The 20,561-nt window shown below is 47.1% G+C and overlaps 59 non-coding genes across 59 annotated transcripts; all 59 read right to left on the bottom strand.

The window, feature by feature from the left end:
* Positions 1 to 73: 73 nt before the first annotated feature.
* Positions 74 to 192, bottom strand: LOC145155073 (5S ribosomal RNA). Its single transcript, XR_013735533.1, has one exon. It is a non-coding gene; the product is annotated as a 5S ribosomal RNA (ribosomal RNA).
* A 230-nt stretch (positions 193 to 422) lies between these two features.
* On the bottom strand, positions 423 to 541 carry LOC145154339 (5S ribosomal RNA). The gene has a single exon (XR_013734815.1). It is a non-coding gene; the product is annotated as a 5S ribosomal RNA (ribosomal RNA).
* Positions 542 to 770: 229 nt separating this feature from the next.
* On the bottom strand, positions 771 to 889 carry LOC145145459 (5S ribosomal RNA). Its single transcript, XR_013726431.1, has one exon. It is a non-coding gene; the product is annotated as a 5S ribosomal RNA (ribosomal RNA).
* A 227-nt stretch (positions 890 to 1,116) lies between these two features.
* On the bottom strand, positions 1,117 to 1,234 carry LOC145144306 (5S ribosomal RNA). The gene has a single exon (XR_013725317.1). It is a non-coding gene; the product is annotated as a 5S ribosomal RNA (ribosomal RNA).
* A 226-nt stretch (positions 1,235 to 1,460) lies between these two features.
* LOC145143544 (5S ribosomal RNA) lies at positions 1,461 to 1,579 on the bottom strand. The gene has a single exon (XR_013724575.1). It is a non-coding gene; the product is annotated as a 5S ribosomal RNA (ribosomal RNA).
* Positions 1,580 to 1,809: 230 nt separating this feature from the next.
* LOC145154328 (5S ribosomal RNA) lies at positions 1,810 to 1,928 on the bottom strand. The gene has a single exon (XR_013734804.1). It is a non-coding gene; the product is annotated as a 5S ribosomal RNA (ribosomal RNA).
* Positions 1,929 to 2,158: 230 nt separating this feature from the next.
* LOC145154315 (5S ribosomal RNA) lies at positions 2,159 to 2,277 on the bottom strand. The gene has a single exon (XR_013734792.1). It is a non-coding gene; the product is annotated as a 5S ribosomal RNA (ribosomal RNA).
* A 219-nt stretch (positions 2,278 to 2,496) lies between these two features.
* On the bottom strand, positions 2,497 to 2,615 carry LOC145154303 (5S ribosomal RNA). The gene has a single exon (XR_013734780.1). It is a non-coding gene; the product is annotated as a 5S ribosomal RNA (ribosomal RNA).
* A 231-nt stretch (positions 2,616 to 2,846) lies between these two features.
* Positions 2,847 to 2,965, bottom strand: LOC145155072 (5S ribosomal RNA). The gene has a single exon (XR_013735532.1). It is a non-coding gene; the product is annotated as a 5S ribosomal RNA (ribosomal RNA).
* Positions 2,966 to 3,195: 230 nt separating this feature from the next.
* LOC145154291 (5S ribosomal RNA) lies at positions 3,196 to 3,314 on the bottom strand. Its single transcript, XR_013734769.1, has one exon. It is a non-coding gene; the product is annotated as a 5S ribosomal RNA (ribosomal RNA).
* A 229-nt stretch (positions 3,315 to 3,543) lies between these two features.
* Positions 3,544 to 3,662, bottom strand: LOC145137038 (5S ribosomal RNA). Its single transcript, XR_013720837.1, has one exon. It is a non-coding gene; the product is annotated as a 5S ribosomal RNA (ribosomal RNA).
* Positions 3,663 to 3,890: 228 nt separating this feature from the next.
* LOC145144305 (5S ribosomal RNA) lies at positions 3,891 to 4,008 on the bottom strand. Its single transcript, XR_013725316.1, has one exon. It is a non-coding gene; the product is annotated as a 5S ribosomal RNA (ribosomal RNA).
* Positions 4,009 to 4,235: 227 nt separating this feature from the next.
* Positions 4,236 to 4,354, bottom strand: LOC145148365 (5S ribosomal RNA). Its single transcript, XR_013729252.1, has one exon. It is a non-coding gene; the product is annotated as a 5S ribosomal RNA (ribosomal RNA).
* Positions 4,355 to 4,574: 220 nt separating this feature from the next.
* On the bottom strand, positions 4,575 to 4,693 carry LOC145145471 (5S ribosomal RNA). Its single transcript, XR_013726443.1, has one exon. It is a non-coding gene; the product is annotated as a 5S ribosomal RNA (ribosomal RNA).
* Positions 4,694 to 4,926: 233 nt separating this feature from the next.
* On the bottom strand, positions 4,927 to 5,045 carry LOC145155071 (5S ribosomal RNA). The gene has a single exon (XR_013735531.1). It is a non-coding gene; the product is annotated as a 5S ribosomal RNA (ribosomal RNA).
* A 230-nt stretch (positions 5,046 to 5,275) lies between these two features.
* On the bottom strand, positions 5,276 to 5,394 carry LOC145154279 (5S ribosomal RNA). Its single transcript, XR_013734758.1, has one exon. It is a non-coding gene; the product is annotated as a 5S ribosomal RNA (ribosomal RNA).
* A 229-nt stretch (positions 5,395 to 5,623) lies between these two features.
* LOC145137030 (5S ribosomal RNA) lies at positions 5,624 to 5,742 on the bottom strand. The gene has a single exon (XR_013720835.1). It is a non-coding gene; the product is annotated as a 5S ribosomal RNA (ribosomal RNA).
* A 228-nt stretch (positions 5,743 to 5,970) lies between these two features.
* Positions 5,971 to 6,088, bottom strand: LOC145144304 (5S ribosomal RNA). Its single transcript, XR_013725315.1, has one exon. It is a non-coding gene; the product is annotated as a 5S ribosomal RNA (ribosomal RNA).
* Positions 6,089 to 6,315: 227 nt separating this feature from the next.
* LOC145143543 (5S ribosomal RNA) lies at positions 6,316 to 6,434 on the bottom strand. Its single transcript, XR_013724574.1, has one exon. It is a non-coding gene; the product is annotated as a 5S ribosomal RNA (ribosomal RNA).
* Positions 6,435 to 6,663: 229 nt separating this feature from the next.
* Positions 6,664 to 6,782, bottom strand: LOC145155639 (5S ribosomal RNA). Its single transcript, XR_013736068.1, has one exon. It is a non-coding gene; the product is annotated as a 5S ribosomal RNA (ribosomal RNA).
* Positions 6,783 to 7,013: 231 nt separating this feature from the next.
* LOC145155070 (5S ribosomal RNA) lies at positions 7,014 to 7,132 on the bottom strand. The gene has a single exon (XR_013735530.1). It is a non-coding gene; the product is annotated as a 5S ribosomal RNA (ribosomal RNA).
* A 230-nt stretch (positions 7,133 to 7,362) lies between these two features.
* Positions 7,363 to 7,481, bottom strand: LOC145154267 (5S ribosomal RNA). The gene has a single exon (XR_013734747.1). It is a non-coding gene; the product is annotated as a 5S ribosomal RNA (ribosomal RNA).
* Positions 7,482 to 7,710: 229 nt separating this feature from the next.
* Positions 7,711 to 7,829, bottom strand: LOC145146352 (5S ribosomal RNA). The gene has a single exon (XR_013727300.1). It is a non-coding gene; the product is annotated as a 5S ribosomal RNA (ribosomal RNA).
* A 229-nt stretch (positions 7,830 to 8,058) lies between these two features.
* LOC145138539 (5S ribosomal RNA) lies at positions 8,059 to 8,177 on the bottom strand. Its single transcript, XR_013721586.1, has one exon. It is a non-coding gene; the product is annotated as a 5S ribosomal RNA (ribosomal RNA).
* Positions 8,178 to 8,405: 228 nt separating this feature from the next.
* Positions 8,406 to 8,524, bottom strand: LOC145154256 (5S ribosomal RNA). Its single transcript, XR_013734736.1, has one exon. It is a non-coding gene; the product is annotated as a 5S ribosomal RNA (ribosomal RNA).
* Positions 8,525 to 8,756: 232 nt separating this feature from the next.
* LOC145148493 (5S ribosomal RNA) lies at positions 8,757 to 8,875 on the bottom strand. The gene has a single exon (XR_013729375.1). It is a non-coding gene; the product is annotated as a 5S ribosomal RNA (ribosomal RNA).
* Positions 8,876 to 9,105: 230 nt separating this feature from the next.
* LOC145144904 (5S ribosomal RNA) lies at positions 9,106 to 9,224 on the bottom strand. The gene has a single exon (XR_013725905.1). It is a non-coding gene; the product is annotated as a 5S ribosomal RNA (ribosomal RNA).
* A 226-nt stretch (positions 9,225 to 9,450) lies between these two features.
* LOC145135078 (5S ribosomal RNA) lies at positions 9,451 to 9,569 on the bottom strand. Its single transcript, XR_013719562.1, has one exon. It is a non-coding gene; the product is annotated as a 5S ribosomal RNA (ribosomal RNA).
* Positions 9,570 to 9,800: 231 nt separating this feature from the next.
* On the bottom strand, positions 9,801 to 9,921 carry LOC145148901 (5S ribosomal RNA). Its single transcript, XR_013729765.1, has one exon. It is a non-coding gene; the product is annotated as a 5S ribosomal RNA (ribosomal RNA).
* Positions 9,922 to 10,151: 230 nt separating this feature from the next.
* LOC145154243 (5S ribosomal RNA) lies at positions 10,152 to 10,270 on the bottom strand. The gene has a single exon (XR_013734725.1). It is a non-coding gene; the product is annotated as a 5S ribosomal RNA (ribosomal RNA).
* A 230-nt stretch (positions 10,271 to 10,500) lies between these two features.
* Positions 10,501 to 10,618, bottom strand: LOC145144915 (5S ribosomal RNA). The gene has a single exon (XR_013725916.1). It is a non-coding gene; the product is annotated as a 5S ribosomal RNA (ribosomal RNA).
* A 228-nt stretch (positions 10,619 to 10,846) lies between these two features.
* Positions 10,847 to 10,965, bottom strand: LOC145145446 (5S ribosomal RNA). Its single transcript, XR_013726419.1, has one exon. It is a non-coding gene; the product is annotated as a 5S ribosomal RNA (ribosomal RNA).
* Positions 10,966 to 11,197: 232 nt separating this feature from the next.
* Positions 11,198 to 11,316, bottom strand: LOC145144603 (5S ribosomal RNA). Its single transcript, XR_013725613.1, has one exon. It is a non-coding gene; the product is annotated as a 5S ribosomal RNA (ribosomal RNA).
* A 230-nt stretch (positions 11,317 to 11,546) lies between these two features.
* Positions 11,547 to 11,665, bottom strand: LOC145154231 (5S ribosomal RNA). The gene has a single exon (XR_013734714.1). It is a non-coding gene; the product is annotated as a 5S ribosomal RNA (ribosomal RNA).
* A 228-nt stretch (positions 11,666 to 11,893) lies between these two features.
* LOC145145552 (5S ribosomal RNA) lies at positions 11,894 to 12,012 on the bottom strand. Its single transcript, XR_013726518.1, has one exon. It is a non-coding gene; the product is annotated as a 5S ribosomal RNA (ribosomal RNA).
* A 232-nt stretch (positions 12,013 to 12,244) lies between these two features.
* Positions 12,245 to 12,363, bottom strand: LOC145147352 (5S ribosomal RNA). Its single transcript, XR_013728260.1, has one exon. It is a non-coding gene; the product is annotated as a 5S ribosomal RNA (ribosomal RNA).
* Positions 12,364 to 12,593: 230 nt separating this feature from the next.
* Positions 12,594 to 12,712, bottom strand: LOC145154800 (5S ribosomal RNA). The gene has a single exon (XR_013735263.1). It is a non-coding gene; the product is annotated as a 5S ribosomal RNA (ribosomal RNA).
* A 226-nt stretch (positions 12,713 to 12,938) lies between these two features.
* LOC145148363 (5S ribosomal RNA) lies at positions 12,939 to 13,057 on the bottom strand. Its single transcript, XR_013729250.1, has one exon. It is a non-coding gene; the product is annotated as a 5S ribosomal RNA (ribosomal RNA).
* Positions 13,058 to 13,288: 231 nt separating this feature from the next.
* Positions 13,289 to 13,407, bottom strand: LOC145147784 (5S ribosomal RNA). The gene has a single exon (XR_013728674.1). It is a non-coding gene; the product is annotated as a 5S ribosomal RNA (ribosomal RNA).
* Positions 13,408 to 13,636: 229 nt separating this feature from the next.
* Positions 13,637 to 13,755, bottom strand: LOC145154220 (5S ribosomal RNA). The gene has a single exon (XR_013734703.1). It is a non-coding gene; the product is annotated as a 5S ribosomal RNA (ribosomal RNA).
* Positions 13,756 to 13,986: 231 nt separating this feature from the next.
* On the bottom strand, positions 13,987 to 14,104 carry LOC145144914 (5S ribosomal RNA). Its single transcript, XR_013725915.1, has one exon. It is a non-coding gene; the product is annotated as a 5S ribosomal RNA (ribosomal RNA).
* A 229-nt stretch (positions 14,105 to 14,333) lies between these two features.
* On the bottom strand, positions 14,334 to 14,452 carry LOC145145445 (5S ribosomal RNA). Its single transcript, XR_013726418.1, has one exon. It is a non-coding gene; the product is annotated as a 5S ribosomal RNA (ribosomal RNA).
* A 232-nt stretch (positions 14,453 to 14,684) lies between these two features.
* LOC145144602 (5S ribosomal RNA) lies at positions 14,685 to 14,803 on the bottom strand. The gene has a single exon (XR_013725612.1). It is a non-coding gene; the product is annotated as a 5S ribosomal RNA (ribosomal RNA).
* Positions 14,804 to 15,035: 232 nt separating this feature from the next.
* LOC145154208 (5S ribosomal RNA) lies at positions 15,036 to 15,154 on the bottom strand. The gene has a single exon (XR_013734692.1). It is a non-coding gene; the product is annotated as a 5S ribosomal RNA (ribosomal RNA).
* Positions 15,155 to 15,381: 227 nt separating this feature from the next.
* LOC145154451 (5S ribosomal RNA) lies at positions 15,382 to 15,500 on the bottom strand. Its single transcript, XR_013734923.1, has one exon. It is a non-coding gene; the product is annotated as a 5S ribosomal RNA (ribosomal RNA).
* A 232-nt stretch (positions 15,501 to 15,732) lies between these two features.
* Positions 15,733 to 15,851, bottom strand: LOC145147351 (5S ribosomal RNA). The gene has a single exon (XR_013728259.1). It is a non-coding gene; the product is annotated as a 5S ribosomal RNA (ribosomal RNA).
* A 231-nt stretch (positions 15,852 to 16,082) lies between these two features.
* On the bottom strand, positions 16,083 to 16,201 carry LOC145155023 (5S ribosomal RNA). The gene has a single exon (XR_013735485.1). It is a non-coding gene; the product is annotated as a 5S ribosomal RNA (ribosomal RNA).
* A 230-nt stretch (positions 16,202 to 16,431) lies between these two features.
* LOC145154799 (5S ribosomal RNA) lies at positions 16,432 to 16,550 on the bottom strand. The gene has a single exon (XR_013735262.1). It is a non-coding gene; the product is annotated as a 5S ribosomal RNA (ribosomal RNA).
* Positions 16,551 to 16,778: 228 nt separating this feature from the next.
* On the bottom strand, positions 16,779 to 16,897 carry LOC145136465 (5S ribosomal RNA). The gene has a single exon (XR_013720478.1). It is a non-coding gene; the product is annotated as a 5S ribosomal RNA (ribosomal RNA).
* Positions 16,898 to 17,128: 231 nt separating this feature from the next.
* Positions 17,129 to 17,247, bottom strand: LOC145149603 (5S ribosomal RNA). Its single transcript, XR_013730458.1, has one exon. It is a non-coding gene; the product is annotated as a 5S ribosomal RNA (ribosomal RNA).
* Positions 17,248 to 17,478: 231 nt separating this feature from the next.
* Positions 17,479 to 17,597, bottom strand: LOC145148847 (5S ribosomal RNA). Its single transcript, XR_013729713.1, has one exon. It is a non-coding gene; the product is annotated as a 5S ribosomal RNA (ribosomal RNA).
* A 219-nt stretch (positions 17,598 to 17,816) lies between these two features.
* LOC145145818 (5S ribosomal RNA) lies at positions 17,817 to 17,935 on the bottom strand. The gene has a single exon (XR_013726774.1). It is a non-coding gene; the product is annotated as a 5S ribosomal RNA (ribosomal RNA).
* A 231-nt stretch (positions 17,936 to 18,166) lies between these two features.
* On the bottom strand, positions 18,167 to 18,285 carry LOC145137023 (5S ribosomal RNA). Its single transcript, XR_013720834.1, has one exon. It is a non-coding gene; the product is annotated as a 5S ribosomal RNA (ribosomal RNA).
* Positions 18,286 to 18,514: 229 nt separating this feature from the next.
* LOC145146393 (5S ribosomal RNA) lies at positions 18,515 to 18,633 on the bottom strand. Its single transcript, XR_013727339.1, has one exon. It is a non-coding gene; the product is annotated as a 5S ribosomal RNA (ribosomal RNA).
* Positions 18,634 to 18,862: 229 nt separating this feature from the next.
* LOC145154878 (5S ribosomal RNA) lies at positions 18,863 to 18,981 on the bottom strand. Its single transcript, XR_013735348.1, has one exon. It is a non-coding gene; the product is annotated as a 5S ribosomal RNA (ribosomal RNA).
* Positions 18,982 to 19,208: 227 nt separating this feature from the next.
* On the bottom strand, positions 19,209 to 19,327 carry LOC145155321 (5S ribosomal RNA). Its single transcript, XR_013735768.1, has one exon. It is a non-coding gene; the product is annotated as a 5S ribosomal RNA (ribosomal RNA).
* Positions 19,328 to 19,559: 232 nt separating this feature from the next.
* LOC145149647 (5S ribosomal RNA) lies at positions 19,560 to 19,678 on the bottom strand. The gene has a single exon (XR_013730501.1). It is a non-coding gene; the product is annotated as a 5S ribosomal RNA (ribosomal RNA).
* Positions 19,679 to 19,908: 230 nt separating this feature from the next.
* Positions 19,909 to 20,027, bottom strand: LOC145145038 (5S ribosomal RNA). The gene has a single exon (XR_013726031.1). It is a non-coding gene; the product is annotated as a 5S ribosomal RNA (ribosomal RNA).
* Positions 20,028 to 20,262: 235 nt separating this feature from the next.
* Positions 20,263 to 20,381, bottom strand: LOC145141333 (5S ribosomal RNA). Its single transcript, XR_013722606.1, has one exon. It is a non-coding gene; the product is annotated as a 5S ribosomal RNA (ribosomal RNA).
* Between the last annotated feature and the right edge of the window lie 180 nt (positions 20,382 to 20,561).

Genomic DNA, 20,561 nt, shown 5'->3' with positions numbered 1-20,561 from the left:
CAAGAAAGAAAAAAAAACAAAAAAAAAACCGCATGTAAAATCTAAAAAAACGCAAACGGACAACGAAAAAAGGGGGGTGCAACACGAGGACTTCCCAGGGGGTCACCCATCCTAGTACTACTCTCGCCCAAGCACGCTTAACTGCAGAGTTCTGATGGGATCCGGTGCATTAGTGCTGGTATGATCGCACCCGAAATACTATCCATGCTTAATGCTTTTATGTCTTAAAAGACGCAGAACCTCCTTTGTTTTCGTACGCGAGGCGTGGAACCCACGTGACCGATCGGCTCCGTTCCAAAAATACGAAAACCATCAACCATGAAGCGGAGGCCACCCGAGCATAGAAATAGCAAGAAAGAAAAAAAAAACAAAAAAAAACTGCACGTAAAATCTAAAAAAACGCAAACGGACAACGAAAAATGGGGGTGCAACACGAGGACTTCCCAGGGGGTCACCCATCCTAGTACTACTCTCGCCCAAGCACGCTTAACTGCGGAGTTCTGATGGGATCCGGTGCATTAGTGCTGGTATGATCGCACCCGAAATACTATCCATGCTTATTGCTTTTATGTCTTAAAAGACGCAGAACCTCCTTTGTTTTCGTACGCGAGGCGTGGAACCCACGTGACCGATCGGCTCCGTTCCAAAAATACGAAAACCATCAACCATGAAGCGGAGGCCACCCGAGCATAGAAATAGCAAGAAAGAAAAAAAAACAAAAAAAAACCGCACGTAAAATCTAAAAAAACGCAAACGGACAACAAAAAAGGGGGGTGCAACACGAGGACTTCCCAGGGGGCCACCCATCCTAGTACTACTCTCGCCCAAGCACGCTTAACTGCGGAGTTCTGATGGGATCCGGTGCATTAGTGCTGGTATGATCGCACCGGAAATACTATCCATGCTTATTGCTTGTATGTCTTAAAAGACGCAGAACCTCCTTTGTTTTCGTACGCGATGCGTGGGACCCACGTGACCGATCAGCTCCGTTCCAAAAATACGAAGACCATCAACCATGAAGCGGAGGCCACCCGAGCATAGAAATAGCAAGAAAGAAAAAAAACAAAACAAAACCGCACGTAAAATCTAAAAAAACGTAAACGGACAACGAAAAAGGGGGTGCAACACGAGGATTTCCCAGGGGTCACCCATCCTAGTACTACTCTCGCCCAAGCACGCTTAACTGCGGAGTTCTGATGGGATCCGGTGCATTAGTGCTGGTATGATCGCACCCGAAATACTATCCATGCTTATTGCTTTTATGTCTTAAAAGACGCAGAACCTCCTTTGTTTTCGTACGCGAAGCGTGGAACCCACGTGACCGATCGGCTCCGTTCCAAAAATACGAAACCATCAACCATGAAGCGGTGGCCACCCGAGCATAGAAATAGCAAGAAAGAAAACAAAAAAAACCGCACGTAAAATCTAAAAAAACGCAAACGGGCAACGAAAAAGGGGGGGGGGTGCAACACGAGGACTTCCCAGGGGGTCACCCATCCTAGTACTACTCTCGCCCATGCACGCTTAACTGCGGAGTTCTGATGGGATCCGGTGCATTAGTGCTGGTATGATAGCACCCGAAATACTATCCATGCTTATTGCTTTTATATCTTAAAAGACGCAGAACCTCCTTTGTTTTCGTACGCGAGACGTGGGACCCACGTGACCGATCGGCTCCGTTCCAAAAATACGAAAACCATCAACCATGAAGCGGAGGCCACCCGAGCATAGAAATAGCAAGAAAGAAAAAAAAAACAAAAAAAAACTGCACGTAAAATCTAAAAAAACGCAAACGGACAACGAAAAATGGGGGTGCAACACGAGGACTTCCCAGGGGGTCACCCATCCTAGTACTACTCTCGCCCAAGCACGCTTAACTGCGGAGTTCTGATGGGATCCGGTGCATTAGTGCTGGTATGATCGCACCCGAAATACTATCCATGCTTATTGCTTTTATGTCTTAAAAGACGCAGAACCTCCTTTGTTTTCGTACGCGAGGCGTGGAACCCACGTGACCGATCGGCTCCGTTCCAAAAATACGAAAACCATCAACCATGAAGCGGAGGCCACCCGAGCATAGAAATAGCAAGAAAGAAAAAAAAAACAAAAAAAAACTGCACGTAAAATCTAAAAAAACGCAAACGGACAACGAAAAATGGGGGTGCAACACGAGGACTTCCCAGGGGGTCACCCATCCTAGTACTACTCTCGCCCAAGCACGCTTAACTGCGGAGTTCTGATGGGATCCGGTGCATTAGTGCTGGTATGATCGCACCCGAAATACTATCCATGCTTATTGCTTTTATGTCTTAAAAGACGCAGAACCTCCTTTGTTTTCGTACGCGAGGCGTGGGACCCACGTGACCGATCGGCTCCGTTCCAAAAATACGAAAACCATCAACCATGAAGCGGAGGCCACCCGAGCATAGAAATAGCAAGAAAGAAAAAAAAACCGCACGTAAAATCTAAAAAAACGCAAACGGACAACAAAAAAGGGGGGTGCAACACGAGGACTTCCCAGGGGGTCACCCATCCTAGTACTACTCTCGCCCAAGCACGCTTAACTGCGGAGTTCTGATGGGATCCGGTGCATTAGTGCTGGTATGATCGCACCCGAAATACTATCCATGCTTATTGATTTTATGTCTTAAAAGACGCAGTACCTCCTTTGTTTTCGTACGCGAGGCGTGGGACCCACGTGACCGATCGGCTCCGTTCCAAAAATACGAAAACCATCAACCATGAAGCGGAGGCCACCCGAGCATAGAAATAGCAAGAAAGAAAAAAAAACAAAAAAAAAACCGCACGTAAAATCTAAAAAAACGCAAACGGACAACGAAAAAAGGGGGGTGCAACACGAGGACTTCCCAGGGGGTCACCCATCCTAGTACTACTCTCGCCCAAGCACGCTTAACTGCAGAGTTCTGATGGGATCCGGTGCATTAGTGCTGGTATGATCGCACCCGAAATACTATCCATGCTTAATGCTTTTATGTCTTAAAAGACGCAGAACCTCCTTTGTTTTCGTACGCGAGGCGTGGAACCCACGTGACCGATCGGCTCCGTTCCAAAAATACGAAAACCATCAACCATGAAGCGGAGGCCACCCGAGCATAGAAATAGCAAGAAAGAAAAAAAAAACAAAAAAAAACTGCACGTAAAATCTAAAAAAACGCAAACGGACAACGAAAAATGGGGGTGCAACACGAGGACTTCCCAGGGGGTCACCCATCCTAGTACTACTCTCGCCCAAGCACGCTTAACTGCGGAGTTCTGATGGGATCCGGTGCATTAGTGCTGGTATGATCGCACCCGAAATACTATCCATGCTTATTGCTTTTATGTCTTAAAAGACGCAGAACCTCCTTTGTTTTCGTACGCGAGGCGTGGAACCCACGTGACCGATCGGCTCCGTTCCAAAAATACGAAAACCATCAACCATGAAGCGGAGGCCACCCGAGCATAGAAATAGCAAGAAAGAAAAAAAAACAAAAAAAAACCGCACGTAAAATCTAAAAAAACGCAAACGGACAACAAAAAAGGGGGGTGCAACACGAGGACTTCCCAGGGGGTCACCCATCCTAGTACTACTCTCGCCCAAGCACGCTTAACTGCGGAGTTCTGATGGGATCCGGTGCATTAGTGCTGGTATGATCGCACCGGAAATACTATCCATGCTTATTGCTTGTATGTCTTAAAAGACGCAGAACCTCCTTTGTTTTCGTACGCGATGCGTGGGACCCACGTGACCGATCAGCTCCGTTCCAAAAATACGAAGACCATCAACCATGAAGCGGAGGCCACCCGAGCATAGAAATAGCAAGAAAGAAAAAAAAACAAAACAAAACCGCACGTAAAATCTAAAAAAACGTAAACGGATAACGAAAAAGGGGGTGCAACACGAGGATTTCCCAGGGGTCACCCATCCTAGTACTACTCTCGCCCAAGCACGCTTAACTGCGGAGTTCTGATGGGATCCGGTGCATTAGTGCTGGTATGATCGCACCCGAAATACTATCCATGCTTATTGCTTTTATGTCTTAAAAGACGCAGAACCTCCTTTGTTTTCGTACGCGAAGCGTGGGACCCACGTGACCGATCGGCTCCGTTCCAAAAATACGAAAACCATCAACCATGAAGCGGTGGCCACCCGAGCATAGAAATAGCAAGAAAGAAAACAAAAAAAACCGCACGTAAAATCTAAAAAAACGCAAACGGGCAACGAAAAAGGGGGGGGGGTGCAACACGAGGACTTCCCAGGGGGTCACCCATCCTAGTACTACTCTCGCCCAAGCACGCTTAACTGCGGAGTTATGATGGGATCCGGTGCATTAGTGCTGGTATGATAGCACCCGAAATACTATCCATGCTTATTGCTTTTATGTCTTAAAAGACGCAGAACCTCCTTTGTTTTCGTACGCGAGGCGTGGGACCCACGTGACCGATCGGCTCCGTTCCAAAAATACGAAAACCATCAACCATGAAGCGGAGGCCACCCGAGCATAGAAATAGCAAGAAAGAAAAAAAAAACCGCACGTAAAATCTAAAAAAACGCAAACGGACAACAAAAAAGGGGGGTGCAACACGAGGACTTCCCAGGGGGTCACCCATCCTAGTACTACTCTCGCCCAAGCACGCTTAACTGCGGAGTTCTGATGGGATACGGTGCATTAGTGCTGGTATGATCGCACCCGAAATACTATCCATGCTTATTGATTTTATGTCTTAAAAGACGCAGTACCTCCTTTGTTTTCGTACGCGAGGCGTGGGACCCACGTGACCGATCGGCTCCGTTCCAAAAATACGAAAACCATCAACCATGAAGCGGAGGCCACCCGAGCATAGAAATAGCAAGAAAGAAAAAAAAACAAAAAAAAAAAACCGCATGTAAAATCTAAAAAAACGCAAACGGACAACGAAAAAAGGGGGGTGCAACACGAGGACTTCCCAGGGGGTCACCCATCCTAGTACTACTCTCGCCCAAGCACGCTTAACTGCAGAGTTCTGATGGGATCCGGTGCATTAGTGCTGGTATGATCGCACCCGAAATACTATCCATGCTTAATGCTTTTATGTCTTAAAAGACGCAGAACCTCCTTTGTTTTCGTACGCGAGGCGTGGAACCCACGTGACCGATCGGCTCCGTTCCAAAAATACGAAAACCATCAACCATGAAGCGGAGGCCACCCGAGCATAGAAATAGCAAGAAAGAAAAAAAAAACAAAAAAAAACTGCACGTAAAATCTAAAAAAACGCAAACGGACAACGAAAAATGGGGGTGCAACACGAGGACTTCCCAGGGGGTCACCCATCCTAGTACTACTCTCGCCCAAGCACGCTTAACTGCGGAGTTCTGATGGGATCCGGTGCATTAGTGCTGGTATGATCGCACCCGAAATACTATCCATGCTTATTGCTTTTATGTCTTAAAAGACGCAGAACCTCCTTTGTTTTCGTACGCGAGGCGTGGAACCCACGTGACCGATCGGCTCCGTTCCAAAAATACGAAAACCATCAACCATGAAGCGGAGGCCACCCGAGCATAGAAATAGCAAGAAAGAAAAAAAAACAAAAAAAAACCGCACGTAAAATCTAAAAAAACGCAAACGGACAACAAAAAAGGGGGGTGCAACACGAGGACTTCCCAGGGGGTCACCCATCCTAGTACTACTCTCGCCCAAGCACGCTTAACTGCGGAGTTCTGATGGGATCCGGTGCATTAGTGCTGGTATGATCGCACCGGAAATACTATCCATGCTTATTGCTTGTATGTCTTAAAAGACGCAGAACCTCCTTTGTTTTCGTACGCGATGCGTGGGACCCACGTGACCGATCAGCTCCGTTCCAAAAATACGAAGACCATCAACCATGAAGCGGAGGCCACCCGAGCATAGAAATAGAAAGAAAGAAAAAAAAACAAAACAAAACCGCACGTAAAATCTAAAAAAACGTAAACGGACAACGAAAAAGGGGGTGCAACACGAGGATTTCCCAGGGGTCACCCATCCTAGTACTACTCTCGCCCAAGCACGCTTAACTGCGGAGTTCTGATGGGATCCGGTGCATTAGTGCTGGTATGATCGCACCCGAAATACTATCCATGCTTATTGCTTTTATGTCTTAAAAGACGCAGAACCTCCTTTGTTTTCGTACGCGAAGCGTGGGACCCACGTGACCGATCGGCTCCGTTCCAAAAATACGAAAACCATCAACCATGAAGCGGTGGCCACCCGAGCATAGAAATAGCAAGAAAGAAAACAAAAAAAACCGCACGTAAAATCTAAAAAAACGCAAACGGGCAACGAAAAAGGGGGGGGGGTGCAACACGAGGACTTCCCAGGGGGTCACCCATCCTAGTACTACTCTCGCCCATGCACGCTTAACTGCGGAGTTCTGATGGGATCCGGTGCATTAGTGCTGGTATGATAGCACCCGAAATACTATCCATGCTTATTGCTTTTATATCTTAAAAGACGCAGAACCTCCTTTGTTTTCGTACGCGAGACGTGGGACCCACGTGACCGATCGGCTCCGTTCCAAAAATACGAAAACCATCAACCATGAAGCGGAGGCCACCCGAGCATAGAAATAGCAAGAAAGAAAAAAAAACAAAAAAAAACCGCACGTAAAATCTAAAAAAACGCAAACGGACAACAAAAAAGGGGGGTGCAACACGAGGACTTCCCAGGGGGTCACCCATCCTAGTACTACTCTCGCCCAAGCACGCTTATCTGCGGAGTTCTGATGGGATCCGGTGCATTAGTGCTGGTATGATCGCACCCGAAATACTATCCATGCTTATTGATTTTATGTCTTAAAAGACGCAGAACCTCCTTTGTTTTCGTACGCGAGGCGTGGGACCCACGTGACCGATCGGCTCCGTTCCAAAAATACGAAAACCATCAACCATGAAGCGGAGGCCACCCGAGCATAGAAATAGCAAGAAAGAAAAAAAAACAAAAAAAAAACCGCACGTAAAATCTAAAAAAACGCAAACGGACAACGAAAAAAGGGGGGTGCAACACGAGGACTTCCCAGGGGGTCACCCATCCTAGTACTACTCTCGCCCAAGCACGCTTAACTGCAGAGTTCTGATGGGATCCGGTGCATTAGTGCTGGTATGATCGCACCCGAAATACTATCCATGCTTATTGCTTTTATGTCTTAAAAGACGCAGAACCTCCTTTGTTTTCGTACGCGAGGCGTGGAACCCACGTGACCGATCGGCTCCGTTCCAAAAATACGAAAACCATCAACCATGAAGCGGAGGCCACCCGAGCATAGAAATAGCAAGAAAGAAAAAAAAAACAAAAAAAAACTGCACGTAAAATCTAAAAAAACGCAAACGGACAACGAAAAATGGGGGTGCAACACGAGGACTTCCCAGGGGGTCACCCATCCTAGTACTACTCTCGCCCAAGCACGCTTAACTGCGGAGTTCTGATGGGATCCGGTGCATTAGTGCTGGTATGATCGCACCCGAAATACTATCCATGCTTATTGCTTGTATGTCTTAAAAGACGCAGAACCTCCTTTGTTTTCGTACGCGAGGCGTGGGACCCACGTGACCGATCGGCTCCGTTCCAAAAATACGAAGACCATGAACCATGAAACGAAGGCCACCCGAGCATAGAAATAGTAAGAAAGAAAAAAAAACAAAAAAAAACCGCACGTAAAATCTAAAAAAACGCAAACGGACAACGAAAAAGGGGGGTGCAACACGAGGACTTCCTAGGGGGTCACCCATCCTAGTACTAATCTCGCCCAAGCACGCTTAACTGCGGAGTTCTGATGGGATCCTGTGCATTAGTGCTGGTATGATCGCACCCGAAATACTATCCATGCTTATTGCTTGTATGTCTTAAAAGACGCAGAACCTCCTTTGTTTTCGTACACGAGGCGTGGGACCCACGTGACCGATCAGCTCCGTTCCAAAAATACGAAGACCATCAACCATGAAGCGGAGGCCACCCGATCATAGAAATAGCAAGAAAGAAAAAAAAACAAAAAAAAACCGCACGTAAAATCTAAAAAAACGCAAACGGACAACGAAAAAGGGGGGTGCAACACGAGGACTTCCCATGGGGTCACCCATCCTAGTACTACTCTCGCCCAAGCACGCTTAACTGCGGAGTTCTGATGGGATCCGATGCATTAGTGCTGGTATGATCGCACCCGAAATACTGTCCATGCTTATTGCTTGTATGTCTTAAAAGACACAGAACCTCCTTTGTTTTCGTACGCGAGGCGTGGGACCCACGTGACCGATCGGCTCCGTTCCAAAAATACGAAGACCATGAACCATGAAACGGAGGCCACCCGAGCATAGAAATAGCAAGAAAAAAAAACAAAAAAAAAAACCGCACGTAAAATATAAAAAAACGCAAACGGACAACGAAAAAACAGGGGTGCAACACGAGGACTTCCCAGGGGGTCACCCATCCTAGTACTACTCTCGCCCAAGCACGCTTAACTGCGGAGTTCTGATGGGATCCGGTGCATTAGTGCTGGTATGATCGCACCCGAAATACTATCTATGCTTATTGCTTTTATGTCTTAAAAGACGCAGAACCTCCTTTGTTTTCGTACGCGAGGCGTGGAACCCACGTGACCGATCGGCTCCGTTCCAAAAATACGAAAACCATCAACCATGAAGCGGAGGCCACCCGAGCATAGAAATAGCAAGAAAGAAAAAAAAAACAAAAAAAAAACCGCACGTAAAATCTAAAAAAACGCAAACGGACAACGAAAAAAGGGGGGTGCAACACGAGGACTTCCCAGGGGGTCACCCATCCTAGTACTACTCTCTCCCAAGCACGCTTAACTGCGGAGTTCTTATGGGATCCGGTGCATTAGTGCTGGTATGATCGCACTCGAAATACTATCCATGCTTATTGCTTGTATGTCTTAAAAGACGCAGAACCTCCTTTGTTTTCGTACGCGAGGCGTGGGACCCACGTGACCGATCAGCTCCGTTCCAAAAATACGAAGACCATGAACCATGAAACGAAGGCCACCCGAGCATAGAAATAGCAAGAAAGAAAAAAAAAACAAAAAAAAACCGCACGTAAAATCTAAAAAAACGCAAACGGACAACGAAAAAGGGTGGTGCAACACGAGGACTTCCTAGGGGGTCACCCATCCTAGTACTACTCTCGCCCAAGCACGCTTAACTGCGGAGTTCTGATGGGATCCGGTGCATTAGTGCTGGTATGATCGCACCCGAAATACTGTCCATGCTTATTGCTTGTATGTCTTAAAAGACACAGAACCTCCTTTGTTTTCGTACGCGAGGCGTGGAACCCACGTGACCGATCGGCTCCGTTCCAAAAATACGAAGACCATGAACCATGAAACGGAGGCCACCCGAGCATAGAAATAGCAAGAAAAAAAAACAAAAAAAAACCGCACGTAAAATCTAAAAAAACGCAAACGGACAACGAAAAAACGGGGGTGCAACACGAGGACTTCCCAGGGGGTCACCCATCCTAGTACTACTCTCGCCCAAGCACGCTTAACTGCGGAGTTCTAATGGGATCCGGTGCATTAGTGCTAGTATGATCGCACCCGAAATACTATCCATGCTTATTGCTTTTATGTCTTAAAAGACGCAGAACCTCCTTTGTTTTCGTACGCGAGGCGTGGAACCCACGTGACCGATCGACTCCGTTCCAAAAATACGAAAACCATCAACCATGAAGCGGAGGCCACCCGAGCATAGAAATAGCAAGAAAGAAAAAAAAACAAAAAAAAACCGCACGTAAAATCTAAAAAAACGCAAACGGACAACGAAAAAGGGGGGGGTGCAACACGAGGACTTCCCAGGGGGTCACCCATCCTAGTACTACTCTCGCCCAAGCACACGCTTAACTGCGGAGTTCTGATGGGATCCGGTGCATTAGTGCTGGTATGATCGCACCGAAAATACTATCCATGCTTATTGCTTGTATGTCTTAAAAGACGCAGAACCTCCTTTGTTTTCGTACGCGAGGCGTGGGACCCACGTGACCGATCGGCTCCGTTCAAAAAATACGAAGACTATGAACAATGAAACGAAGGCCACCCGAGCATAGAAATAGCAAGAAAGAAAAAAAAAACAAAAAAAAACCGCACGTAAAATCTAAAAAAACGCAAACGGACAACGAAAAAGGGGGGTGCAACACGAGGACTTCCCAGGGGGTCACCCATCCTAGTACTACTCTCGCCCAAGCACGCTTAACTGCGGAGTTCTGATGGGATCCGGTGCATTAGTGCTGGTATGATCGCACCCGAAATACTATCCATGCTTATTGCTTGTATGTCTTAAAAGACGCAGAACCTCCTTTGTTTTCGTACGCGAGGCGTGGGACCCACGTGACCGATCAGCTCCGTTCCAAAAATACGAAGACCATCAACCATGAAGCGGAGGCCACCCGAGCATAGAAATAGCAAGAAAGAAAAAAAAACAAAAAAAAACCGCACGTAAAATCTAAAAAAACGCAAACGGACAACGAAAAAGGGGGGGTGCAACACGAGGACTTCCCAGGGGTCACCCATCCTAGTACTACTCTCGCCCAAGCACGCTTAACTGCGGAGTTCTAATGGGATCCGGTGCATTAGTGCTGGTATGATCGCACCCGAAATACTATCCATGCTTATTGCTTTTATGTCTTAAAAGACGCAGAACCTCCTTTGTTTTCGTACGCGAGGCGTGGGACCCACGTGACCGATCGGCTCCGTTCCAAAAATACGAAAACCATCAACCATGAAGCGGTGGCCACCCGAGCATAGAAATAGCAACAAAGAAAACAAAAAAAACCGCACGTAAAATCTAAAAAAACGCAAACGGGCAACGAAAAAGGGGGGGGGGGTGCAACACGAGGACTTCCGAGGGGGTCACCCATCCTAGTACTACTCTCGCCCAAGCACGCTTAACTGCGGAGTTCTGATGGGATCCGGTGCATTAGTGCTGGTATGATAGCACCCGAAATACTATCCATGCTTATTGCTTTTATGTCTTAAAAGACGCAGAACCTCCTTTGTTTTCGTACGCGAGGCGTGGGACCCACGTGACCGATCGGCTCCGTTCCAAAAATACGAAAACCATCAACCATGAAGCGGAGGCCACCCGAGCATAGAAATAGCAAGAAAGAAAAAAAAAACAAAAAAAAAACCGCACGTAAAATCTAAAAAAATGCAAACGGACAACGAAAAAAGGGGGGTGCAACACGAGGACTTCCCAGGGGGTCACCCATCCTAGTACTACTCTCGCCCAAGCACGCTTAACTGCAGAGTTCTGATGGGATCCGGTGCATTAGTGCTGGTAAGATCGCACCCGAAATACTATCCATGCTTAATGCTTTTATGTCTTAAAAGACGCAGAACCTCCTTTGTTTTCGTACGCGAGGCGTGGAACCCACGTGACCGATCGGCTCCGTTCCAAAAATACGAAAACCATCAACCATGAAGCGGAGGCCACCCGAGCATAGAAATAGCAAGAAAGAAAAAAAAAACAAAAAAAAACTGCACGTAAAATCTAAAAAAACGCAAACGGACAACGAAAAAGGGGGGTGCAACACGAGGACTTCCCAGGGGGTCACCCATCCTAGTACTACTCTCGCCCAAGCACGCTTAACTGCGGAGTTCTGATGGGATCCGGTGCATTAGTGCTGGTATGATCGCACCCGAAATACTGTCCATGCTTATTGCTTGTATGTCTTAAAAGACACAGAACCTCCTTTGTTTTCGTACGCGAGGCGTGGGACCCACGTGACCGATCGGCTCCGTTCCAAAAATACGAAGACCATGAACCATGAAACGGAGGCCACCCGAGCATAGAAATAGCAAGAAAAAAAAACAAAAAAAAAAACCGCACGTAAAATCTAAAAAAACGCAAACGGACAACGAAAAAACGGAGGTGCAACACGAGGACTTCCCAGGGGGTCACCCATCCTAGTACTACTCTCGCCCAAGCACGCTTAACTGCGGAGTTCTGCTGGGATCCGGTGCATTAGTGCTGGTATGATCGCACCCGAAATACTATCCATGCTTATTGCTTTTATGTCTTAAAAGACGCAGAACCTCCTTTGTTTTCGTACGCGAGGCGTGGAACCCACGTGACCGATCGGCTCCGTTCCAAAAATACGAAAACCATCAACCATGAAGCGGAGGCCACCCGAGCATAGAAATAGCAAGAAAGAAAAAAAAACAAAAAAAAAACCGCACGTAAAATCTAAAAAAAACGCAAACGGACAACGAAAAAAGGGGGGTGCAACACGAGGACTTCACAGGGGGTCACCCATCCTAGTACTACTCTCGCCCAAGCACGCTTAACTGCAGAGTTCTGATGGGATCCGGTGCATTAGTGCTGGTATGATCGCACCGAAAATACTATCCATGCTTATTGCTTGTATGTCTTAAAAGACGCAGAACCTCCTTTGTTTTCGTACGCGAGGCGTGGGACCCACGTGAACGATCGGCTCCGTTCCAAAAATACGAAGACCATGAACCATGAAACGAAGGCCACCCGAGCATAGAAATAGCAAGAAAGAAAAAAAAAACAAAAAAAAACCGCACGTAAAATCTAAAAAAACGCAAACGGACAACGAAAAAGGGGGGTGCAACACGAGGACTTCCTAGGGGGTCACCCATCCTAGTACTACTCTCGCCCAAGCACGCTTAACTGCGGAGTTCTGATGGGATCCGGTGCATTAGTGCTGGTATGATCGCACCCGAAATACTGTCCATGCTTATTGCTTGTATGTCTTAAAAGACACAGAACCTCCTTTGTTTTCGTACGCGAGGCGTGGAACCCACGTGACCGATCGGCTCCGTTCCAAAAATACGAAGACCATGAACCATGAAACGGAGGCCACCCGAGCATAGAAATAGCAAGAAAAAAAAACAAAAAAAAACCGCACGTAAAATCTAAAAAAACGCAAACGGACAACGAAAAAACGGGGGTGCAACTCGAGGACTTCCCAGGGGGTCACCCATCCTAGTACTACTCTGGCCCAAGCACGCTTAACTGCGGAGTTCTGATGGGATCCGGTGCATTAGTGCTAGTATGATCGCACCCGAAATACTATCCATGCTTATTGCTTTTATGTCTTAAAAGACGCAGAACCTCCTTTGTTTTCGTACGCGAGGCGTGGAACCCACGTGACCGATCGACTCCGTTCCAAAAATACGAAAACCATCAACCATGAAGCGGAGGCCACCCGAGCATAGAAATAGCAAGAAAGAAAAAAAAACAAAAAAAAACCGCACGTAAAATCTAAAAAAACGCAAACGGACAACGAAAAAGGGGGGGGTGCAACACGAGGACTTCCCAGGGGGTCACCCATCCTAGTACTACTCTCGCCCAAGCACGCTTAACTGCGGTGTTCTGATGGGATCCGGTGCATTAGTGCTGGTATGATCGCACCGAAAATACTATCCATGCTTATTGCTTGTATGTCTTAAAAGACGCAGAACCTCCTTTGTTTTCGTACGCGAGGCGTGGGACCCACGTGACCGATCGGCTCCGTTCAAAAAATACGAAGACTATGAACAATGAAACGAAGGCCACCCGAGCATAGAAATAGCAAGAAAGAAAAAAAAACAAAAAAAAACCGCACGTAAAATCTAAAAAAACGCAAACGGACAACGAAAAAGGGGGGTGCAACACGAGGACTTCCCAGGGGGTCACCCATCCTAGTACTACTCTCGCCCAAGCACGCTTAACTGCGGAGTTCTGATGGGATCCGGTGCATTAGTGCTGGTATGATCGCACCCGAAATACTATCCATGCTTATTGCTTGTATGTCTTAAAAGACGCAGAACCTCCTTTGTTTTCGTACGCGAGGCGTGGGACCCACGTGACCGATCAGCTCCGTTCCAAAAATACGAAGACCATCAACCATGAAGCGGAGGCCACCCGAGCATAGAAATAGCAAGAAAGAAAAAAAAACAAAAAAAAACCGCACGTAAAATCTAAAAAAACGCAAACGGACAACGAAAAAGGGGGGGGTGCAACACGAGGACTTCCCAGGGGTCACCCATCCTAGTACTACTCTCGCCCAAGCACGCTTAACTGCGGAGTTCTAATGGGATCCGGTGCATTAGTGCTGGTATGATCGCACCCGAAATACTATCCATGCTTATTGCTTTTATGTCTTAAAAGACGCAGAACCTCCTTTGTTTTCGTACGCGAGGCGTGGGACCCACGTGACCGATCGGCTCCGTTCCAAAAATACGAAAACCATCAACCATGAAGCGGTGGCCACCCGAGCATAGAAATAGCAACAAAGAAAACAAAAAAAACCGCACGTAAAATCTAAAAAAACGCAAACGGGCAACGAAAAAGGGGGGGGGGGGTGCAACACGAGGACTTCCGAGGGGGTCACCCATCCTAGTACTACTCTCGCCCAAGCACGCTTAACTGCGGAGTTCTGATGGGATCCGGTGCATTAGTGCTGGTATGATAGCACCCGAAATACTATCCATGCTTATTGCTTTTATGTCTTAAAAGACGCAGAACCTCCTTTGTTTTCATACGCGAGGCGTGGGACCCACGTGACCGATCGGCTCCGTTCCAAAAATACGAAAACCATCAACCATGAAGCGGAGGCCACCCGAGCATAGAAATAGCAAGAAAGAAAAAAAAAACAAAAAAAAAACCGCACGTAAAATCTAAAAAAACGCAAACGGACAACGAAAAAAGGGGGGTGCAACACGAGGACTTCCCAGGGGGTCACCCATCCTAGTACTACTCTCGCCCAAGCACGCTTAACTGCAGAGTTCTGATGGGATCCGGTGCATTAGTGCTGGTAAGATCGCACCCGAAATACTATCCATGCTTAATGCTTTTATGTCTTAAAAGACGCAGAACCTCCTTTGTTTTCGTACGCGAGGCGTGGAACCCACGTGACCGATCGGCTCCGTTCCAAAAATACGAAAACCATCAACCATGAAGCGGAGGCCACCCGAGCATAGAAATAGCAAGAAAGAAAGAAAAAAAACAAAAAAAAACTGCACGTAAAATCTAAAAAAACGCAAACGGACAACGAAAAAGGGGGGTGCAACACGAGGACTTCCCAGGGGGTCACCCATCCTAGTACTACTCTCGCCCAAGCACGCTTAACTGCGGAGTTCTGATGGGATCCGGTGCATTAGTGCTGGTATGATCGCACCCGAAATACTGTCCATGCTTATTGCTTGTATGTCTTAAAAGACACAGAACCTCCTTTGTTTTCGTACGCGAGGCGTGGGACCCACGTGACCGATCGGCTCCGTTCCAAAAATACGAAGACCATGAACCATGAAACGGAGGCCACCCGAGCATAGAAATAGCAAGAAAAAAAAACAAAAAAAAAACCGCACGTAAAATCTAAAAAAACGCAAACGGACAACGAAAAAACGGAGGTGCAACACGAGGACTTCCCAGGGGGTCACCCATCCTAGTACTACTCTCGCCCAAGCACGCTTAACTGCGGAGTTCTGATGGGATCCGGTGCATTAGTGCTGGTATGATCGCACCCGAAATACTATCCATGCTTATTGCTTTTATGTCTTAAAAGACGCAGAACCTCCTTTGTTTTCGTACGCGAGGCGTGGAACCCACGTGACCGATCGGCTCCGTTCCAAAAATACGAAAACCATCAACCATGAAGCGGAGGCCACCCGAGCATAGAAATAGCAAGAAAGAAAAAAAAACAAAAAAAAAACCGCACGTAAAATCTAAAAAAAACGCAAACGGACAACGAAAAAAGGGGGGTGCAACACGAGGACTTCACAGGGGGTCACCCATCCTAGTACTACTCTCGCCCAAGCACGCTTAACTGCAGAGTTCTGATGGGATCCGGTGCATTAGTGCTGGTATGATCGCACCGAAAATACTATCCATGCTTATTGCTTGTATGTCTTAAAAGACGCAGAACCTCCTTTGTTTTCGTACGCGAGGCGTGGGACCCACGTGACCGATCGGCTCCGTTCCAAAAATACGAAGACCATGAACCATGAAACGAAGGCCACCCGAGCATAGAAATAGCAAGAAAGAAAAAAAAAAACAAAAAAAAACCGCACGTAAAATCTAATAAAACGCAAACGGACAACGAAAAAGGGGGGTGCAACACGAGGACTTCCCAGGGGGTCACCCATCCTAGTACTACTCTCGCCCAAGCACGCTTAACTGCGGAGTTCTGATGGGATCCGGTGCATTAGTGCTGGTATGATCGCACTCAAAATACTATCCATGCTTATTGCTTGTATGTCTTAAAAGACGCAGAACCTCCTTTGTTTTCGTACGCGAGGCGTGGGACCCACGTGACCGATCAGCTCCGTTCCAAAAATACGAAGACCATTAACCATGAAACGAAGGCCACCCGAGCATAGAAATAGCAAAAAAGAAAAAAAAAACAAAAAAAAACCACACGTAAAATCTAAAAAAACGCAAACGGACAACGAAAAAGGGGGGTGCAACACGAGGACTTCCTAGGGGGTCACCCATCCTAGTACTACTCTCGCCCAAGCACGCTTAACTGCGGAGTTCTGATGGGATCCGGTGCATTAGTGCTGGTATGATCGCACCCGGAATACTGTCCATGCTTATTGCTTGTATGTCTTAAAAGACACAGAACCTCCTTTGTTTTCGTACGCGAGGCGTGGGACCCACGTGACCGATCGGCTCCGTTCCAAAAATACGAAGACCATGAACCATGAAACGGAGGCCACCCGAGCATAGAAATAGCAAGAAAAAAAAAACAAAAAAAAAACCGCACGTAAAATCTAAAAAAACGCAAACGGACAACGAAAAAACGGGGGTGCAACACGAGGACTTCCCAGGGGGTCACCCATCCTAGTACTACTCTCGACCAAGCACGCTTAACTGCGGAGTTCTGATGGGATCCGGTGCATTAGTGCTGGTATGATCGCACCCGAAATACTATCCATGCTTATTGCTTTTATGTCTTAAAAGACGCAGAACCTCCTTTGTTTTCGTACGCGAGGCGTGGAACCCACGTGACCGATCGGCTCCGTTCCAAAAATACGAAAACCATCAACCATGAAGCGGAGGCCACCCGAGCATAGAAATAGCAAGAAAGAAAAAAAAACAAAAAAAAACCGCACGTAAAATCTAAAAAAACGCAAACGGACAACGAAAAAGGGGGGGATGCAACACGAGGACTTCCCAGGGGGTCACCCATCCTAGTACTACTCTCGCCCAAGCACGCTTAACTGCAGAGTTCTGATGGGATCCGGTGCATTAGTGCTGTTATGATCGCACCGAAAATACTATCCATGTTTATTGCTTGTATGTCTTAAAAGACGCAGAACCTCCTTTGTTTTCGTACGCGAGGCGTGGGACCCACGTGACCGATCGGCTCCGTTCCAAAAATACGAAGACCATGAACCATGAAACGAAGGCCACCCGAGCATAGAAATAGCAAGAAAGAAAAAAAAAACAAAAAAAAACCGCACGTAAAATCTAAAAAAACGCAAACGGGCAACGAAAAAGGGGGGGTGCAACACGAGGACTTCCCAGGGGGTTACCCATCCTAGTACTACTCTCGCCCAAGCACGCTTAACTGTGGAGTTCTGATGGGATCCGATGCATTAGTGCTGGTATGATAGCACCCGAACTACTATCCATGCTTATTGCTTTTATGTCTTAAAAGACGCAGAACCTCCTTTGTTTTCGTACGCGAGGCGTGGGACCCACGTGACCGATCGGCTCCGTTCCAAAAATACGAAAACCATCAACCATGAAGCGGAGGCCACCCGAGCATAGAAATAGCAAGAAAGAAAAAAAAACCGCACGTAAAATCTAAAAAAACGCAAACGGACAACGAAAAAGGGAGGTGCAACACGAGGACTTCCCAGGGGGTCACCCATCCTAGTACTACTCAAGCCCAAGCACGCTTAACTGCGGAGTTCTGATGGGATCCGGTGCATTAGTGCTGGTATGATCGCACCCGAAATACTATCCATGCTTATTGCTTGTATGTCTTAAAAGACGCAGAACCTCCTTTGTTTTCGTACGCGAGGCGTGGGACCCACGTGACCGATCGGCTCCGTTCCAAAAATACGAAGACCATGAACCATGAAACGAAGGCCACCCGAGCATAGAAATAGCAAGAAAGAAAAAAAAAACAAAAAAAAAAACCGCACGTAAAATCTAAAAAAACGCAAACGGAAAACGAAAAAGGGGGTGCAACACGAGGACTTCCCAGGGGGTCACCCATCCTAGTACTACTCTCGCCCAAGCACGCTTAACTGCGGAGTTCTGATGGGATCCGGTGCATTAGTGCTGGTATGATCGCACCGGAAATACTATCCATGCTTATTGCTTTTATGTCTTAAAAGACGCAGAACCTCCTTTGTTTTCGTACGCGAGGCGTGGAACCCACGTGACCGATCGACTCCGTTCCAAAAATACGAAAACCATCAACCATGAAGCGGAGGCCACCCGAGCATAGAAATAGCAAGAAAGAAAAAAAAACAAAAAAAAACCGCACGTAAAATCTAAAAAAACGCAAACGGACAACGAAAAAGGGGGGTGCAACACGAGGACTTCCTAGGGGGTCACCCATCCTAGTACTACTCTCGCCCAAGCACGCTTAACTGCGGAGTTCTGATGGGATCCGGTGCATTAGTGCTGGTATGATCGTACCCGAAATACTATCCATGCTTATTGCTTGTATGTCTTAAAAGACGCAGAACCTCCTTTGTTTTCGTACACGAGGCGTGGGACCCACGTGACCGATCAGCTCCGTTCCAAAAATACGAAGACCATCAACCATGAAGCGGAGGCCACCCGATCATAGAAATAGCAAGAAAGAAAAAAAAACAAAAAAAAACCGCACGTAAAATCTAAAAAAACGCAAACGGACAACGAAAAAGGGGGGTGCAACACGAGGACTTCCCATGGGGTCACCCATCCTAGTACTACTCTCGCCCAAGCACGCTTAACTGCGGAGTTCTGATGAGATCCGGTGCATTAGTGCTGGTATGATCGCACCCGGAATACTGTCCATGGTTATTGCTTGTATGTCTTAAAAGACACATAACCTCCTTTGTTTTCGTACGCGAGGCGTGGGACCCACGTGACCGATCGGCTCCGTTCCAAAAATACGAAGACCATGAACCATGAAACGGAGAACACCCGAGCATAGAAATAGCAAGAAAAAAAAACAAAAAAAAAACCGCACGTAAAATCTAAAAAAACGCAAACGGACAACGAAAAAACGGAGGTGCAACACGAGGACTTCCCAAGGGGTCACCCATCCTAGTACTACTCTCGCCCAAGCACGCTTAACTGCGGAGTTCTGATGGGATCCGGTGCATTAGTGCTGGTATGATCGCACCCGAAATACTATCCATGCTTATTGCTTTTATGTCTTAAAAGACGCAGAACCTCCTTTGTTTTCGTACGCGAGGCGTGGAACCCACGTGACCGATCGGCTCCGTTCCAAAAATACGAAAACCATCAACCATGAAGCGGAGGCCACCCGAGCATAGAAATAGCAAGAAAGAAAAAAAAACAAAAAAAAAACCGCACGTAAAATCTAAAAAAAACGCAAACGGACAACGAAAAAAGGGGGGTGCAACACGAGGACTTCACAGGGGGTCACCCATCCTAGTACTACTCTCGCCCAAGCACGCTTAACTGCAGAGTTCTGATGGGATCCGGTGCATTAGTGTTGGTATGATCGCACCGAAAATACTATCCATGCTTATTGCTTGTATGTCTTAAAAGACGCAGAACCTCCTTTGTTTTCGTACGCGAGGCGTGGGACCCACGTGACCGATCGGCTCCGTTCCAAAAATACGAAGACCATGAACCATGAAACGAAGGCCACCCGAGCATAGAAATAGCAAGAAAGAAAAAAAAAACAAAAAAAAACCGCACGTAAAATCTAATAAAACACAAACGGACAACGAAAAAGGGGGGTGCAACACGAGGACTTCCCAGGGGGTCACCCATCCTAGTACTACTCTCGCCCAAGCACGCTTAACTGCGAAGTTCTGATGGGATCCGGTGCATTAGTGCTGGTATGATCGCACTCGAAATACTATCCATGCTTATTGCTTGTATGTCTTAAAAGACGCAGAACCTCCTTTGTTTTCGTACGCGAGGCGTGGAACCCACGTGACCGATCGACTCCGTTCCAAAAATATGAAAAACCATCAACCATGAAGCGGAGGCCACCCGAGCATAGAAATAGCAAGAAAGAAAAAAAAACAAAAAAAAACCGCACGTAAAATCTAAAAAAACGCAAACGGACAACGAAAAAGGGGGGGGGGGTGCAACACGAGGACTTCCCAGGGGGTCACCCATCCTAGTACTAATCTCGCCCAAGCACGCTTAACTGCGGAGTTCTGATGGGATCCGGTGCATTAGTGCTGGTATGATCGCACCGAAAATACTATCCATGCTTATTGCTTGTATGTCTTAAAAGACGCAGAACCTCCTTTGTTTTCGTACGCGAGGCGTGGGACCCACGTGACCGATAGGCTCCGTTCCAAAAATACGAAGACCATGAACCATGAAACGCAGGCCACCCGAGCATAGAAATAGCAAGAAAGAAAAAAAAACCGCA

Source organism: Lactuca virosa, chromosome 1 (genome assembly GCF_052849685.1).
Source record: "Lactuca virosa cultivar CGN04683 chromosome 1, Lactuca_virosa_CGN04683_v6, whole genome shotgun sequence".
In the NCBI taxonomy this organism is placed as follows: Eukaryota; Viridiplantae; Streptophyta; class Magnoliopsida; order Asterales; family Asteraceae; genus Lactuca; species Lactuca virosa.
This window is presented reverse-complemented; position numbering and strand designations above follow the sequence as displayed.